At 39.3% G+C, this 18,710-nt stretch overlaps 1 pseudogene; it reads right to left on the reverse strand.

Moving 5' to 3' along the window:
• Nucleotides 1–3,411: 3,411 nt before the first annotated feature.
• LOC122208860 overlaps nucleotides 3,412–18,710 on the reverse strand; it is a 29,638-nt pseudogene continuing 14,339 nt past the window's right edge.

Raw genomic sequence — 18,710 nt, forward strand, 5'->3', positions numbered from 1 at the left:
CCAACAACCCACTGACTTATGTATCCCTTGGTGTAAACTGGGAAAAAAATGTAAATGAAACATATAATCTGGGTCACAATGTGTGGAAAGAAAAGATAATGGCAAGGGAAAATTGTATAAAAAAAAAAGTTTTACTACAGTTGAAAATGAGCCATGGAACGAATTGCTCAAGACCATACTTTGAAATTCACATTTTAAAATCCTCTGGAAAATTGTTCTAATAAAATTGTTTAGTAACATTTATGATCTAATAAACATTTCCAAACATCTTCATTAAGTTATTATAAAAATATCTTAAGGCAATTTAGCTCAATAGTATTCTATAAGCATTTCAACAAGCACATCATACAATGGAATCTAGGCGTACAGAAGGAAAAGGGATGTAATAAATTAGCATGAAGAAAAGTTTGTCTTTCCCAACCAAAAAATCAGGAGTTTCAAGACTACATATTCGGTGTATTACTAAAGAGTATCCATTTTTTGGTGGCTGATGACTGACACCTTTTAAGCCTCACCACCACATCTGTTCTGCCCACCTGCCCAAGCTGAGAGAAAAGCCTGGTGCTCCTTCCTTTGGTATCAGCCGGAAGTTCAAACCACAGAAGGCATCCTCCCCCCAGCTCCACCCAGTCACCACCCAAAAGACACCAAACCACTCACCATTTCCTGTTCCCTCAAGCCATTTTTTTTTTTTTTTTTTGACCAGCTTGGAAGTCTGTGCTCTCCCTAGAAATCTTAATTACATGTGTTCTCATCACACTTTTAGTGCATGGCACCACCAGTCTCGATATCCAAACCCAACTTTGGTTAGGGTTCCATCTGTTCCAGTGGATGGCCACAAGTGGAAGTTAACAAAAAATGTGTTAGGCAATGAATATGTGAAATTTCTAGTTTAACTATGAAACAAATGTTCCCATTGTATATTGTTCATTCTAAATTATTTCTTTTTTTTTTTTTTTCAACGTTTTTTTTTTATTTATTTTTGGGACAGAGAGAGACAGAGCATGAACGGGGGAGGGGCAGAGAGAGAGGGAGACACAGAATCGGAAACAGGCTCCAGGCTCCGAGCCATCAGCCCAGAGCCTGACGCGGGGCTCGAACTCACGGACCGCGAGATCGTGACCTGGCTGAAGTCGGACGCTTAACCGACTGCGCCACCCAGGCGCCCCCTAAATTATTTCTTTAGTGGTCCAAGCTCAAAACAATTATTTTTGGCCTTATTTCTGAAATTATTTTATTTCCGAATTTTTCATGTGTACTATGTTCCTATTTTCATTTTATTTACATCATGGTGGAAACCATGGGTTTTATTTGGGCACAAAACACATGAAATAGAATCATATGGTGCATATTCATGAATGGGGGGCAGGTTTTAGGGGATCAGAATATTGAACTTGCACTGCTGTGGCATTTCATTGTAACTACATAAATATCCTGCGGCAAAGTATGGAGAGAAGAACTCAAGTGCAAAGTTTAAGTATATAATCCTCAAACTGTCTGTTCTTTAATTCCATCCTGGAAGGAAATTATTATAGGTTTCTTCAACCTTGAGAGCCTAAAGGTTGTTAGTATGTGTTACAAAGTACTCTATAGAGGTGGGATAAAACTATGTTAGAAAAAGAACATGACTTCTTCAGGGTTATGGGGAAAAATTATTTAAGCTTTATTAATGAAAACGTGAGACTTGTGATACATCCTGCAGAAAATAGTAGCAAAATGTAATGGCAGGAGTTAACTATGAATCATGAACATACTGTTCTGGTTCTCTGGATTCAACTGCCCTCTCAGATAACTGCTCCCTTCATTTTCCAAAAAAAAGGAATGGCATTAATGATCCATCAGTTTGTCATTGATAGTATCGCAGAGCTATGACTATCTTCCCCTGCATTGTTTCTACCACATAATCCGTCCCTAGCAAACAATCACCATCATTGCATGAAAAGGTCAGTCCCTGTAACTCATCTAGAGAAGAGTGCCCTGATCATAACATGCATGACAACTTCAAGGGTGATTTTGCATTATTTTTTGCCCCTACCCCATGCAAATTCACACAAAATTGAATCTGACAACTCCGTGTCCTTGCTGTTCCAGGGAACACGGATATGGATGGGTCACACACAATGAAGTAGGCCCCTTCATCTTATGACTGCTCCTCAGAGACCATCAGGAAAGGCTTAAGATCAACAGATTTCAAACTTGAGGGTGAAACTCATAAATAAAATGTAACTCAAACTCATAAAATATAGCCTTTTCAAGAAAACTCAGGTATCTTATACACAGAAAATCATGAGCTACTTCCACACGTCCTTGTTCCCATGATATAGGAGTTTTAACAATTTTTGACATAATTATCATGCAGTGTGGAACATTTCAGGTTAATCTCCAAGATCTAAAGTCCTAGTTACTCCAGTTGGATCCAATTATTCCTGGATTCTCTAATGTGTGGTCTGTTCTGTGAACTGGTCAAAATACTTATCATATTTGTAAGGATTTGCAAGGAATCTCCCCAGTACCAATTTGTTGGTGAATCCTAAGGACACACAGTTTCTTAAAGGTATTTCCACATTCAGCATATTTGGTATAGTTTCCCTGCATAAATTCTCTCATTACTCCAAAGGTGTGACCATTTAATGAAAGCCTTATGACATTATTTCCATTTGTAAGGTGGCTCTTCAATATAAATCCTCTGATGTTTTGGCCTTGGGGCAAAAGCCTTAGCACGCACATTAGTTTTCTGTGATTTCTCTCCAAGGACTGGATAATGGCCCTGCCACAAACACTTACATGGTTTCCTTTCAACATCGACTCTTGTTGCAAAATACTTGGAACTCAAGCTAAGAGCTTTGCCACACTCATTGCATTTATAAGGTAAATGCTCTAGTATGTTCCTGCAATTTTGATCTTTGGGTAAAATCCTTGCCACACACATTACACATGTGTGGTTTCTCTCCAGGAGATTTACTCATATCTAGTGAAGAGTACTAATTTAAAACTTTGCTACATTTGTTGAATTTGTAAATATGAACGATTTGGTGAACCCTGAGTTTAAGGCAATACCTAAAAGCCTTGCCACATTCAGTACATTTATAAGGCTCTCTCCAGTATGGATTATCTGATGACTGGTGAGGGGTGAGCCTCGAGTAAAGGCTTTGCCACGCTCGTGGCATTTGTAAGGTTTCTCTCCAGGATGAATTCTTTGGTGAATCCTGAGGTCAGACCATTGTCTAAAAGCCTTTCCACATTCAATACATTTGTATGTTTTTTTCTCCAGAATGAATTTTCTCATGAAGTCTAAGGTGTGAACCCCTGATAAAAGCCTTGCCACACTCATTACATTTGTAAGGTCTCTCGCCCGTATGGATTACCTGATGTTTATTTAAGCTTGCATGGATGCTGAAGGATTTGCCACACTCCTTACATTTGAAAGGTCTCTCACCTGTATGGATTCTCCGGGCATTTATAAGGTGTGAATTTTGACTGAAGACCTTGCCACACTCATTACACTTGTAAAGTTTCTCTCTGGTATGGATTATTTGACGTGTACTGAGGTGTGAGCCTTGAGTAAAGGCTTTTCCATACTCATTACATTTGAAAGGTTTCTGTCCAGCATGAATTCTTTGGTGAATCCTGATGTCAGACCATTACCGAAAGGTCTTGACACATTCAACACATGGATATGACTTCTCTCCAGTATAATTTCTCCCATGATGCCTAGGGTGTGAACGCTTGGTAAAGGCTTTGCCACATTCGTTACATCGGTAAGGTTTCTCTCCAGTATGGATTATCTGATGTTTAGTGAGGTGTGAGCCCTGAGTAAAGGCTTTGCCACACATGGCATTTGAAAGGTTTCTTTCCAGCATGAATTCTCTGGTGAATCCTGAAGGCCTTGCCACATTCAATACATTTATATGGTTTCTCTCCAGTATGACTTTTCTGATGGTCAGCCAGGTTTGAACTTTGGATGAAAGCTTTACCACACTCATTACATTTGTGTGGTTTCTCTCCGCTATGAATTCTGTGATGTTTTACCAGTTTTGAACTCTGGCAAAAAGCCTTGCCACATTCACTACATTGGTAAGGTTTCTCTCCAGTATGGATTAGCTGATGGTTTGTTAGGCTTGAACGTACACTAAAGGCTTTGCCACACCCGTTACATTTGTAAGGTTTCTGTCCAGTTGTATTCTCTGGTGATTTTCAAGGTGTGAATTTTGGTTGAAGAGCTTTTCACATACATGACATTTATATGGTTTCTTTCCTGTATGAATTATCTGATGTATGGTGAGGTGTGAACCCTGATTAAAGGTTTTGCCACAGTCATGACATTTGTAAGGTTTTTCCCCATGTGATTTCTCATCATGTGTTAGTGTCGAAGGGTGAATAAAATCACTCCCATGTTTATTAGAAATGTTGGTTTGGACACTAGGAGAAATTTCTTGAAGTGGTGAAACTGAGGAACCAGTGTTGACACACTTATCAACTTGATTACATTCATACATTTTCCCTTCAGTATGAAACACGTGCTGTTCATCCTGAAAGCTTAATCCAGGCCTATTTACAACAGGCTTGTTTCCTGCATCCCTTGTACCAGATTGATCTCTTCTATCAGTGAGACTATATTTACGGGTTACAGGCATGTCTCTAATTTATTTCATCGTCTCTCCACTGCCACTCAAAGTCATACACATTTTTCTGGATTTCCCTGAAGCAAAATCTTTGATTTCGTGGCCTTTGTGTCTTTCCAACATCATTGCCTGGAATACTTCTCCTGTATTACTATACTCCTTTGGTTGTAATTTCTTGATCACGTGTGTAGAAGAAACATCTACAAAATATAAAAAGCCAGAGCTCTTAATTACAGTTTGCAAACAAATGTAATGTTATGTTCTCAACATATAACAATAAAAGTAATACTTGTACTGAGCACGGTTATAAAACTTTTCCATGATCTCCAAAATTTTAGGAATACCTAAAGGAACAGGATTTTTTACTAAAGAGTGCTCATCTGTAATACAAATTAATCTCAGGATAGCCTGGTTTCAAACAGCCAATGACAAAAACACTCACGCTGTACAAAATTATGTTATTTCTCAAAGGGTATTTTTCTTACCTTTTAAATTTCAGTATAGTTAACATACAGTGTTCTGTTAGTTTCAGGGGTACAATAAAGTGACTCGGCACTTGCACTCATCGCCCAGGGCTCATCAGGACACGTGTGCTCCTTCGTCTTCATCACCTCTTGAACCATGGCCCACCCACCTCCCCTCTGGTGCCATCGGTTTGTTCTCTATAGTTGAGTCTGTTTCTTGGGGTGCCTGGGTGGCTCGGTGGGTTAAGTGCCTGGCTTCAGCTCAGGTAATGATCTCATGGTTTGTGAGTTTGAGCCCTGCATCGGGCTCTGCACAGTGTGGAGTGCACTGGGATTCTCTCTCAAAATAAATAAGCTTTAAAAAAGTGTTTCTTGGTTTGCCTTTTCTTTTTTCCCTTTGCTTGTTTGCTTTCTTTCTTAAATTCCACATACGAGTGAAATCATATAGTTGTCTTTCTCTGACAGACTGATTTCATTGAGCATTATACTGTCTAGCTCCATCCATGTAGTTGTAAATGGCAAGATTACATTCTTTTATGGCTGAATAATATGCCATTGTGTGTGTGTGTGTGTGTGTGTGTGTGTGTGTATACACACACACACACACACACACACACATACACACCATATATTCTTTACCCATTCATCTACCGATGGACACCTGGGCTGCTGCCATGATTTGGCTATTGTAAATAATGCTACTGACATAGGGGTACATGTATCCCTCTGAATTAGTGTTTTTGTAATGTTTGGGTAAATACCCACTAGCGTGATTAGGGGATTGTATGATAGCTTTTTTTTTTTTTTTTAACGTTTAATCATTTTTGAGACACAGAGCACCAGCAGGGGAGGGGTAGAGGGAGAGAGATATAAAGAATAGGAAGCAGGCTTCAGGCTGAGTTGTCAGTGCAGAGCCCAGTCTGAGATCGGACTCAAACCCACAAACCATGAGATCATGACCTGAGCCAAAGTTGCACACTCAACTGACTGAGGCACCCAGGCACCCCAGGTAGCTCTATTTTTAACTTTCTGAGGAGCCTTCATACTCTTTTCCACAGTGGCTGTACCAATTTGCATTCACACCAACAGTACAAGAGGGTTCCTTTTTCTCCACATCCTTGCCCACACTTGTTCTAAGATACAGTATTTTTCCACCATGACCCTAAAGCACATACCAATTGGCAGTAAATACATTTCTCATAACCGATGAGAAAAAAAGTATTATACATAATTTTCTGTATATGTCATATAAATAAATGCTGAAGGACAGATAGTATATTACAATGGTAAGTAATCCAAACCAAGCTTATCTGATGGATAATCTAAATGAGAATCCAGAATTGCAAAATAAATATAGCACTGAGAAAATGAAGAATTTAATAAAACAAGGTTTACCAAACTAAATTTTATAAATACCTGTTATAAAATTATTTGTGCCCATGAAGAATAGGCATTTCACAATATTAACAAGTGGTGCATGTCAGTTCTATTGCATAAAACATGATAAAAGATCATCATCGTAAATCCCAATAAACAATAATAAATAAAATATTCTAGGGGTGCCTGGATGGTATTAACCCAGAACAGGTCCACGTGATACAGGATCCTTTCAGTCACCAGGTTTTCATCCCAGCTGAGAGCCTAGGAGGTGCACAGGACTGTGGAGTGGGGCAGGCAGACTGCCCATGCTACCCTATGAGGGCTGCCTGACTAGCAGGGTTTGAAACATCCAGTCTGGGGAGGAGAGAATTGGGTGTCGCCATTGCCCCCCCCCCCCATCACCAACACAATGGAGTTTCAGGGAACAGGACAGTGGCCCCCAGTGGAGGCAGGACCCACTTGCACCAAACCCCACCCCTCCATGCCTGATAACGGCTTTTCTACCAGAGTAGGGCAGACACTAACCAAACCAGATACTCTATCCTCGAGATCAGCATAGCCACTGATCCCAGGCACTAACAGACAACTGTCCTGTGGTTTTATATGTTAGTCTAGTTTGTTTTAAATATTTTTTTTTCTTTTCTTTCCTTCTCTCTTCCCTTCTTTTACTTTCTACCCTCTGATTTTTTTTTTCTTCCCTTTGGAATCAGGCTCATAGTTTCTGCTTTCATTTTTGGTCAATTCTCATTTTTTATATATTTACATATACATATATATGCATGTGCATGTGTTTACACATAAAAGTGTATATACATATAAGTACACACACACACACACACACACACACACACACACACACACACACATATATCCTTTTTTCTTTCTGTTCTAGGTATTCATTTGTTTAACCAGGCATTTTTATTCTATTCTTTTTACACCTTTTCTGTATCTCTTTCTTCTTTATTTTCCTCTCTCTCTGGATTAAGCCTTATAGTTTCTTTGATTCTCTGCCTAGCCTTTTTTTTCCTCCCGCCCCTTTCATTTCTCTCTTTGTATGGGATAAGGTTCACGTGCTGTTTTTCCTTTTTTCTGGGTTACTTCAACGAACAAATCAAAGCACACCTGGTGGAAGGTCCAAACAATCCACCACTCCAAGCAGTGGGATAGAACAGCCAAAGATGTAACAACAGGGTAGACACAACACACCCCAAAAACACTTCCTGAAGTGCCAGGTCCTGGACAGTGTATGACTCCTTTCTAATATGGTAGTATTTGCAGGTGGACACATAACAAGCCATTGAAAGATGTAAAAGACAGAAAGTGAGCCAAAATGATGAAATGGAAGAATTCTCCTCAAAAGAATTTCCAGGAATAAAGAATAGAGGATTGCTCAAAATGGATATAAACAATATATCTGAACAAGAATTTAGAATAACAGTCATAAAACTAATAGCTGGGCTTGAAAAACACATAGAAGACAGCAGAGTATCTATTGCTGCCTAGATCAAAGACCTATGAAATAGTCATGATGAATTCAGATATGCTATAAATGAGATGCAAAATAAACTAGATGCAGTGACAGCAAGGATGAAGGAGCACACGAGAGAATAAGTAAGATAGAAGATACAATTATGGAAAATGGCAAAGCTGAAAAAAAAGAGGGAAATTACTAGACCACGAGGGGAGAATTAGAGACCTAAGTGATTCAATAAAATAAAATAATACCTGTATCATAGCAGTTCCAGAAGAGGAAAAGACAGACAAAGGAGCAGAAGGTTTATTCGAACAAATTAGAGCTGACAACTTCCCTAATCTGGGGAAGGAAACAGACATCCAAATTCAGGAGGCACAGGGAACTCCCTTCAAAATAAAAAACAGGTTAATACCATGACATATCATAGTGAAACTGGCAAAATACAAAGAGAATTCTGGGCCTTAACCTACAAGGGTAGACACAAAAGGGTAGTAGTGGACCTGTCCACTGCAATTTGGCAGACCAGAAGGAAGTGGCAGGAAATATTCAATGTGCTGAATAGGAAAAATATGCAGCCAAGAATCCAGCAAGGCTGTCATTCAGAACAGAAGGAAAGATAAAGGCTTTCCCAGACAAACAAAAACTAAAGGAGTCCATGACCACTAAACCAGCCCTGCAGGAGATCGTAAGGGGAACTGTGTGAATGGAAAGCAGCAAAGACTACAAAGCACCAGAGACATCATCACAAGCATGAAACCTACAGAACACACAATGACACTAAATCCGTATCTTTCAATAATTACTATGAATACAAATGCACTAAATGCCCCAATCAAAAGACATGGGGTATCAGAATGGATTAAAAAAGAAAAAAAGCAAGATCCATCTATATGCTGCCTACTAGAGACTCATTTTAGACCTCAGGACATCTGCAGATTGAAAGTGAGGGGATGGAGAACCATCTATCATGCTACTGGATGTCAAAAGAAAGCCAGAGTCGCCATATTTATATCAAACAAATTGGATTTTAAAACAAAGACTGTAGGGGCGCCTGGGTGGCTCAGACGGTTAAGCGTCCGACTTCAGCTCAGGTCATGGTCTTGCCGTCCGTGAGTTCGAGCCCCACGTCGGGCTCTGGGCTGATGGCTCAGAGCCTGGAGCCTGCTTCCGATTCTGTGTCTCCCTCTCTCTCTGCCCCTCCCCCATTCATGCTCTGCCTCTCTCTGTCTCAAAAATAAATAAACGTTAAAAAAATTTTTAATAAAAAAAAAAGACTGTAACAAGAGATGAGGAAGGGCATTGTATCATCATTAAGGGGTCTATCCATCAAGAAGAGCTAAGAGTTGTAAATGTTTATGCCCCCAATGTGAAAGCATCCAAGTATACAAATCAATTAATCACAAACATGAATAAATATATAGATAATAATATCGTGATTGTAGGGGGCTTTAATATTCTACTTGCAGCAATGGACAGATCATCTAGGCAGAAAATCAGTAAGGAAACAATGGCTCTGAATTACACATTGGACCAGATGAACTTAACAGATCTATTCAAAACTTTTCATTCTAAAGCAGAATACACATTCTTTTCGAGTACACATGGCATATTCTCAAAAATAGATCACATACTGATCACAAAACAGCCTTCAACAAATATAAAAAGATTGAGATCATACCATGAATATTTTCAGATCACACTATGAAGTTTGAAATCAATCACAAGACAAAATTTGGAAAGCCCCCAAATACATGAAGGTTAAAGAACCTCCTACCAGAGAATGAACGGGTCAACCAGGAAATTAAAGAAGAAATTTAAAAATATATGGAAGCAAATGAAAATGAAAGAAGGACAGTACAAAGGCCATCCTAAGAGGAAAATACATTGCAGTACAGACCTATCTAAGAAAGGTCCCAAATACAGAACCTAACCTCACACCTAAAGGAACTAGAAAGCAGCAAAGAAAACCCAAAGCCAGCTGAAGAAATAAAAAAGATTAGAAAAGAAATAAACAATATAGAATGAAAAAAAAACCCAACCAGTAAAACACATCAATGAACCTAAGAGCTGGTTTTTTGAAAGAATAAACAAAATTGATAAAAAAAATAATAGTAATAATAAAAAAAACTGATAACCCCCTAGCCAAACTTCTCAAAAAGAAAAGAGAGGACCCAAATAGATAAAATCACGAATGAAAGAGGAGAGATCACAACCAACACCACAAAAATACAAACAATTATTAGAGAATACTATGGAAAATTCTATGCCAAAAAACTGGATAATCTGGAAGAAATGGACAAATTCCTAGACACTCACACACTACCCAAACTCAAACGAGAATAAAGAAAATCTCAACAGACCATAACAAGCAAAGTAATTGAATCAGTTATCAAAAATCTCCCAACAAATAAGTGTCTTGGGCCAGATGACTTCCCAGGGGAATTCTACTGGACATTTAAACCAGAGTTAATGCCTATTCTTCTCAAGCTGTTCCAAAAAAATAGAAATGGAAGGAAAGCTTCCAGACTCATTGTATGAAGCCAGCATTACCTTGATTCCTAAACCAGACAAAGAACCCACTAAAAAAGAGAATGACTGGCCAATATTCCTGATGAACATGGATGCAAAAGTTCTCAACAAGGTATTAGCAAATCGATTCAACAGTACATTAAAAGAATTGGTAGCATGATCAAGTGGGATTCATTGCTGGGCTGCAAGTCTGGTTCAATATTCACAAATCAGTCAACGTGATATATCACATTAATAGAAGAAAGGATAAGAACCATATGATTCTGTCAAAAGATGCAGAAAAAGCATGTGACAAAATATAGTATCCTTTCTTAATAAAAACCCTCAAGAAAGTCAGGATAGAAGGAACATACCTTAACATCATAAAAGCCATAAATAAAGTCAAACAGCTAATATCCTCCTCAGTTGGGAAAAATTGAGAACTTTCCTGAGATCAGGAACACAACAGGGATGTCCACTCTCACCACTGTTGTTTAACATAGGGTTGGAAGTCTTAGCCTCAGCAATCAGACAACAAAATGAAATAAAAAAGGCATCCAAATTGGCCAAGAAAACCAAACATTCACTTTTCAGAGATGACATGATACTCTACATAGAAAACCCCAAAAACTCCAAAAAACTGCTAGAATTGATACATGAATTCAGCAAAGTTGCAGGATATAAAATCAGTGTACAGAAATCAGTTACATTTCTATACACCAATAATGAAGCAGCAGAAAGAGAAATCAAGGAATAGATCCTATTTACAATTACACCAAAACCCACAAAGACCTAGAAATAAACCTAACCAAACGGATAAAAGATCTGCACGTTGAAAACTATAGAAAGCTCATGATAGAAATTGAAGAAGACACAAAGAAACAGAAAAACATTCCATGCTCATGGATTAGAAGAACAAATATTGTTAAAATGTCCATACTATCCAAAGCAATCTACAAATTCAGTGCAATCCAAATCAAAATACAAACAGTATTCTTCACAGAGTTAGAACAAACAATCCTAAATTTTGTATGGAACCAAAAAAGACACCGAATAGCCAAAGTATTGTTGAAAAGAAAAATCAAAGCAGGAGGCATCATAATCCCAGACTTTAGATTTTATTACAAAGCTGTAATCATCAAGACAGTATGGTATTGGCACAAAAACAGACACATCGACCAATGGAGTAGAATAGAGAACCCAGAAATATACCCACAAAAATATGGCCAACTAATCTTTGACAAAGCAGGAAAGAGTATCCAATGGAAAAAAGACAGTCTCTTTAGCAAATGGTGCTCAGAGAACTGGACAGCAACATGCTGAAGAATGAAACCAGATCACTTTCTCACATCATACACAAAAATAGAGCCAAAATGGATGAAAGACCTAAATGTGAGACAGGAGACCATCAAAATCCTAGAGGAAAATAGGCAGCAACCTCTTTGACCTCGACCACAGCAACTTCTTACTTGACATGTCTCCGAAGGCAAAGGAAATAAAAAGAATATGAACTGGGACATCATCAAGGTAAAAATCTTCTGCACAAGAAAGAAAACAATCAACAAAACTAAAAGGCAACTGATGGAATGGGAGAACATATTTGCAAATAACATATAGGACAAAGGGATAGTATCCAAAATCTATCAAGAACTTACCAAACTCAACACTCAAAAAACAAATAATCCAGTGAAGAAATGGGCAGAAGACATAAATAGATAATTTTCCAAAGAAGACATCCAGATGGCAGACACATGAAAAGATGCTCAACATCACTCATCACCAGGGAAATACAAATCAAAACCACACTGAGATACCACCTCACACCAGTCAGAGTGGCGAAAATTAACAACTGAGGCAACAACAGATGTTGGTGAGGATGTGGAAAAAGGGGAACCCACTTTCACTGTTGGTGGGAATGCCAACTCGTGCAGCCACTCTGCAACACAAAGTGGAGGTTGCTCAAAAAATTAAAAATAGAATTACCCTATGACCCAGGATACAGGAGTGCTGATTCATAGGAGCACATGTACCCCAATGTTTATAGCAGCACTATCAACAATAGCCAAATTATGGAAAGAGCCCAAATGTCCATCAACTGAAGAATGGATAAAGAAGATGTGGTATAGGGGCGCCTGGGTGGCTCAGTCGGCTAAGCGGCCGACTTCGGCTCAGGTCACGATCTCACAGTCCGTGAGTTTGAGCCCCGCCTCAGGCTCTGTGCTGACAGCTCAGAGCCTGGAGCCTGCTTCAGATTCTGTGTCTCCCTCTCTCTGACCCTCCCCTGTTCATGCTTTGTCTCTCCCTGTCTCAAAAATAAATAAAACGTTAAAAAAAAAAAAAGATGTGGTGTATATATGCAATGGAATACTCCTTGGCAATGAAAAAGAATGAAATCTTGTCATTTGCAACAATGTGGATGGAACTGGAGGGTATTATGCTAAGTGAAATAAGTCAATCAGAGAAAAACAGATATATGATTTCACTCATATGTGGAATTTGAGAAACTAAACAGAAAGGGGGAAGGGAAGGAAAAATAACTTACAAACAGAGAGGGAGGCAAACCATAAGAGACTCTTAAATATAGAGATCAAACTGTGGGTTGAAGGGGGTGGGGGACTGGGGGGAGTGGGGAGGTGGGTGATAGGCATTGAGGAGGGCACTTGTTGGGAGAAGCACTGGATGTTGTATGTAAGTGACAAATCACAGGAATCTACTCCTGAAGCCAGGACCTCACTGTATGTTAACTAACCTGACAATTTAAATAACTGACAAAATAAAATTAAAATAATAAAATAAAAATAAAATAAAATAAAATAAAATAAAATAAAATAAAATAAAATAAAATAAAATAAAATTCCTAGTAGAAAACAGAGGAAAAGCTTCATGACACTACTTTTTGCGATAATTTACCAGATTTAACACCAAAGCACAGGCAACAAAAGTACAATCGGATAAACTGACTACATCAAAATCAAAAACTCCTGCACACCAAAGGACACAAATCAAGAGCTTAAAGCCAACCTATGGAGCACAAGAAAAGATGTGCAAATCATATATCTGATAATAGGTTGGTATTAAGAATAAATAAGAACCCTAAAAGGGTATAGTTCCACAGTGCGTGGTCTGGGAGCGGGGAGGTCCCCATACCAAGAAACAATGCTCTGACAGCAGCTAGGTATCCTACAATTCTGACTCAGTTCTGACAATTCAACTCGAGCCTGATGTTATCTATTTGGAGGTCCCACAAGTTAAGGGCTCAGTCCTACACGACCCGCCCCCACTTTAGATGCTAATGGTAAGTCCAAGTTGTCATACCTAGGCTTCTGACGGACCAGCTATAGATCTGAAGTTCCAATGAACCCCCTCCTTGGGTCTGACTTGCTAGATTGGCTCAAAGAACGCAGAGAAACATTTTACCTACTAGATTACTGGTTCATCACGAGAGGAGGTGACTCTGGAACGTGTAGGGCAAGGCAAGAGGAAAGGGTGCAGAGTCCTCTCCACGTGGGTCACTCTCCACAAATTTCCTCTTGGTCACGAGCGCAGAAGCTCTCTGACCTCTCTCCTTTTGAGTTTTTATGGAGGCTCCATTATGGAGGCATTATCGATTAAATCACTGATCACTGCTGACTGAACTCCATCTCCAGCCCCTTTCCTCTCCCACAGGTCCAGGGATGGACTGAAAGTTCCAACCCTCCAATCACTTGGCTGTCTCCCCTGGCAACAAGTCCCCCATCTTTACAGGATTTCCAAAAGTCACCTCATTAGCATAAACTAGGTTGTGGTTGAGAGGTGACTGTTATGAAGAACAAGACACCCATTTCATCTTTATGGCTCCTGAGCAATTTCAGGAATTGAGGACAAGAGGTCAAATTATGATCAAAGATGCTCCCATTGTGGGGCGCCTGGGTGGTGCAGTCGGTTAAGCATCCGACTTTGGCTCAGGTCATGATCTCGCGGTCTGAGTTCGAGCCCCACGTCGGGCTCTATACTGATAGCTCAGAGCCTGGAGCCTGCTTCAGATTCTGTGTCTCCCTGACACTACGCCCCTCCCCACTTGTGTTCTGTCTGTCTCTCAAAAATAAATAAATGTAAAAAAAAAAAATTTTTTTTAAAAGATGCTCCCATTGCTCTTATCGCTCAGGAAATTCCAAGGGTTTTAGAAGTTCTGCGCAAGAAACACGAATGAAGACCAAACAGATTTCTTATTACGAATCACAGTATCACAAACTCCTACAGCTCAACAAAAACAGAACCCACAAATATTCTGATTAAATAATGGGCAAAGGACTTTGGAACCAACATTTCTCCACAGATGATATACAAATGGCCAACAAACTTATGAAATGATGTTCAGTATCACTGACCATTAGAGAAATGCAAATCTAAACCGCAATGAGATTATCACTCACACTCATTAGGATGGCTACTATCGAAGAAACAGAAAATACTAAGTGTTAGCGAAGATGGGGAAAAATGGGAATTCTTATGCAATGTTCATCAGCAAGTAAAATGTAGATGGAAAATATCAGGACAGTAACTTGAAAATTAAAAATTAAATTACCATACACTGTGAGCTGAATGTTTGTGCCCCCTAAAATTTCTACATTAAAATCTAATCCCCAAGGTGATACATTTGAAGGTGGTGGCTTTGGGAAGTAATGAAGTCATCAGGATGGAGCCCGCATAAATGGGATTAGTGCCATTACAAGAGGCCAGACAGCCAGCTCTTTCTCGTATCATGTGAAGATACAAGCAGTCAGCAGCAGCTTGCTGTCAGGAAGGGGGTCATCACCAGAACCCAAGCATGCTGGCACCCTGATCTTTGACTTCCCATCTCCAGCACTGTGCAAAACAAATGGAACAACTGTTGTAAGCCACCCAGTTTTTGGTATTTTGTTACAAGAGCCTGAACACACTAAGAAAGAAAATTGTCTTGATCGTGAGAAGTAGGGAGCTTCTGCAACAAATACCTAAAAATGGGGATGTGGCTGTGAACTGGGTCACGGGTAAAGGTGCATGCTGGAAGCTGAGAATGTCACAAAGGGAATTTTAAATGTGATTCTGGTATAGGCTCCAAGACAAAAAGAAGAGAGCTGAACACAGTTCTCTTGGCCGAACTGCATTCATGCTCTACTGTCTTGTGGAAAGTAGAACTTGCAAGCAATGCCATTGCTCTTCAGCTGAAATTTCTAAGCCAAGACGCTTGGTTCCTCCTGACTGCTAATGGTTAAACAAGACCAAAGAAATAACTTGAAGATAAAAGTATCAAGCAAAAAGAGACTATAGAACTTCAAGATTTTGAAAATCCCCAGCCTAACCATTTTGCAAAAAAGGAGAAAGCATGTTTGGAAGAGAATAGGGTGTGGCCCAAAAGACCCCGAATAGCCAAAGGAATGTTGAACAAGAAAATCAAAGTGGGAGGCATCACAATCCCAGACTTTAGCCTCTACTACAAAGCTGTAATCATCAAGACAGCATGGTACTGGCACAAAAACAGACACATAGACCAATGGAATAGAATAGAGAACCCAGAATTGGACCCACAGATGTATGGCCAATTAATCTTTGACAAAGCAGGAAAGAGGATCCAATGGAAAAAAGACAGTCTGTTTAGCAAATGGTGCTGGGAGAACTGGATGGCAAAATGCAGAAGAATGAAACTAGACCACTTTCTCACACCACACACAAAAATAAACTCAAAATGGATGAAAGACTTAAACGTGAGACAGGAAACCATCAAAAACCTTAGAGGAGAAAACAGGCAACAACCTTTTTGACATAAGCTGCAGCAATATCTTGCTCAACACATCTCCAAAGGCAAGGAAATTAGAAGCAAAAATGAACTATTGGGACCTCATGAAGATAAAAAGCTTCTGCACTGCAGAGGGAACAATCAACAAAACTAAAAGGCAACCAATGGAATGGGAAAAGATATTTGCAAATGACATATCGGATAAAGGGCCAGTATCCCAAATGTATAAAGAACTTACCAACTCAACACCTGAAAAACAAATAATCCACTGAAGAAATGGGCAGAAGACATGAATGGACACTTTTCCAAAGGAGACAACCAGATGGCCAACAGACAAATGAAAAGATGGTCAACGTCACTCATCATCAGGGAGATACAAGTCAAACCACACTGAGATACCACCTTACACCACTCAAGAGTGGCTAAAATTAACAACTCAGGAAACAACAAGTGCTGATGAGGATGTGGAGAAAGGGGATCCCTCTTGCATTGTTGGTGGGAATGCAAACTGGTGCACCCACTCTGGAAAAACGGAGTGTAGGTTCCTCAAAAAATTAAAACTAGAACTACCCACAAGCCAGCAATAGCACTACTATGAATTTATCCAAAGGATACAGGAGTGCTGATTCGTAGGGGCACATGTATCCCAATGTTTATAGCAGTGCTTCCAACAAGATCCAAATTATGGAAAGAGCCTAAATGTCCATCAACTGATGAGTGGATAAAGAAGATATGGTTTGATATATATAATGGAATACTACTTCGCAATGAGAAAGAAGGAAATCCTGCCATTTGCAGCAACGTGGATGGAACTGGAGGGTATTACGCTAAGTGAAATAAGTCAGTCAGAGAAAGACCTATACCATATGTTTTCACTCATATGGGGAACTTGAGAAACTTAAGACCATGGGGGAAGGGAAGGGGGAAAAAAATAGTTACAAACAGAGAGGAAGGGAGGCAAACCATAAGAGGCTCTTAAATACAGAGAACAAACTGAGGGTTGATGGGGTGGGAAGGGAAAATGAGTGAGGGGCACTGAGGAGGGCACTTGTTGGGATGAGCACTGGGTGTTGTATGTAGGTGATGAATCATGGGAATCTACCCCCAAAACCAAGAGCACACTGTATACACTGTATGTTAGCCAACCTGACAATAAATTATATTAAAAAAAAAAAAAAAAAAGGAATAGGGTATGGCCAAGCTGTTTGATAAGATCAGAATGAGTGTGTTTTGCAGGGTTTTTCAGATTCCACATGTACGTGAAATCTTATGAGGTATTTCTCAGTCTAATTTACTTCACTTGGCATAATACATTCTAGGCCCATCCACGTTGTTGTACATGGCACAATACCATCCTTTTTTATGGCCGTGTAACATTCCACTCTAAAATACCACATCTTCCTTATCCATTTGCGTATTAACGGATCCTTAGGTTGCTTCCCTGTCTTGGCCAGTAAATAATGCTGCAATAAACATAGGGGTGCATTCGTAATCTTTTCAAACTAGTGTTTTCATTTTCTTTGGGGAAATACCTAGTGGTAGAATTATTGGATCATACGGTATTTCTATTTTTAATATTTTGAGGAATCTCCATACTGCTTTCCAGAGTGGCTGTACCAATTTACACTGCCACCAACAGTGCACAAGGTTCCTTTTCCTCTACATTTTCATCAGCACTTGTTATTTCTCATCTTTGATTTTAGCCATTCTGACAAATTTAAGATGATAGCTCATTGTGGTTTTGACTTGCAATTCCCTGATAACGAGTGGTGGTGACGATCTTTCCATGTGTCTGTTGGCCTTTGGGAAAATGCCTATTCATGTCTTCTGTCCCTTTTAAAAATAAACAAACAAAAAGCAGAATCAGATCTATAAATATAAGAACTGATGGTTGACGAGAGGAGGGGAGTAGAGAGGTGGGCAAAATGACTGAAGGGGAGTGGGAGATACAAATTTCCAGTTATGAAATAAATGTCATGAGAATAAAAGGCACAGCATAAGGAATACAGTCAATGATACTGTGATAACGTTGTATGGTGACAGATGGTAGCTACACTGGTGAGCACAACATAACGCACAAACTTGAATCGCTATGCTGTACACATGAAACTAATATAAAGTTGTGCGTCAACTATACTCATGTTTAAAAATTAAAAAAAAAAAAAAAAGATTAGTGAGTGTCAACTATGGACCTTATCAGCTACTATAGCAGGAAAACTGCCGGTGTGAAGTGAAGGGAAAGAAAATGGAAAGGAATAAAGGAAGACAGCCAGACTTTACAAAACAGAACCATAAAGCTATTTCTCTGCAAATGTTCTCTATTCTTCAACACAAAGGAGGAGTGACCTCAAGGCACTTCAGAGATGATTGGGCCTGCCTCTTCACTTTCTTTTTTTTTTTTTTTTTTTTAATTTCTTTCTTTTTTTTTTTTTTTTACATTTATGTATTTTTGAGAGACAGAGCACAGTGGGGGAGGGGCAGAGAGAGAGGGAGACACAGAATCCCAG

The sequence above is a fragment of the Panthera leo genome, chromosome E2 (assembly GCF_018350215.1).
Source record: "Panthera leo isolate Ple1 chromosome E2, P.leo_Ple1_pat1.1, whole genome shotgun sequence".
Taxonomy (NCBI): Eukaryota; Metazoa; Chordata; class Mammalia; order Carnivora; family Felidae; genus Panthera; species Panthera leo.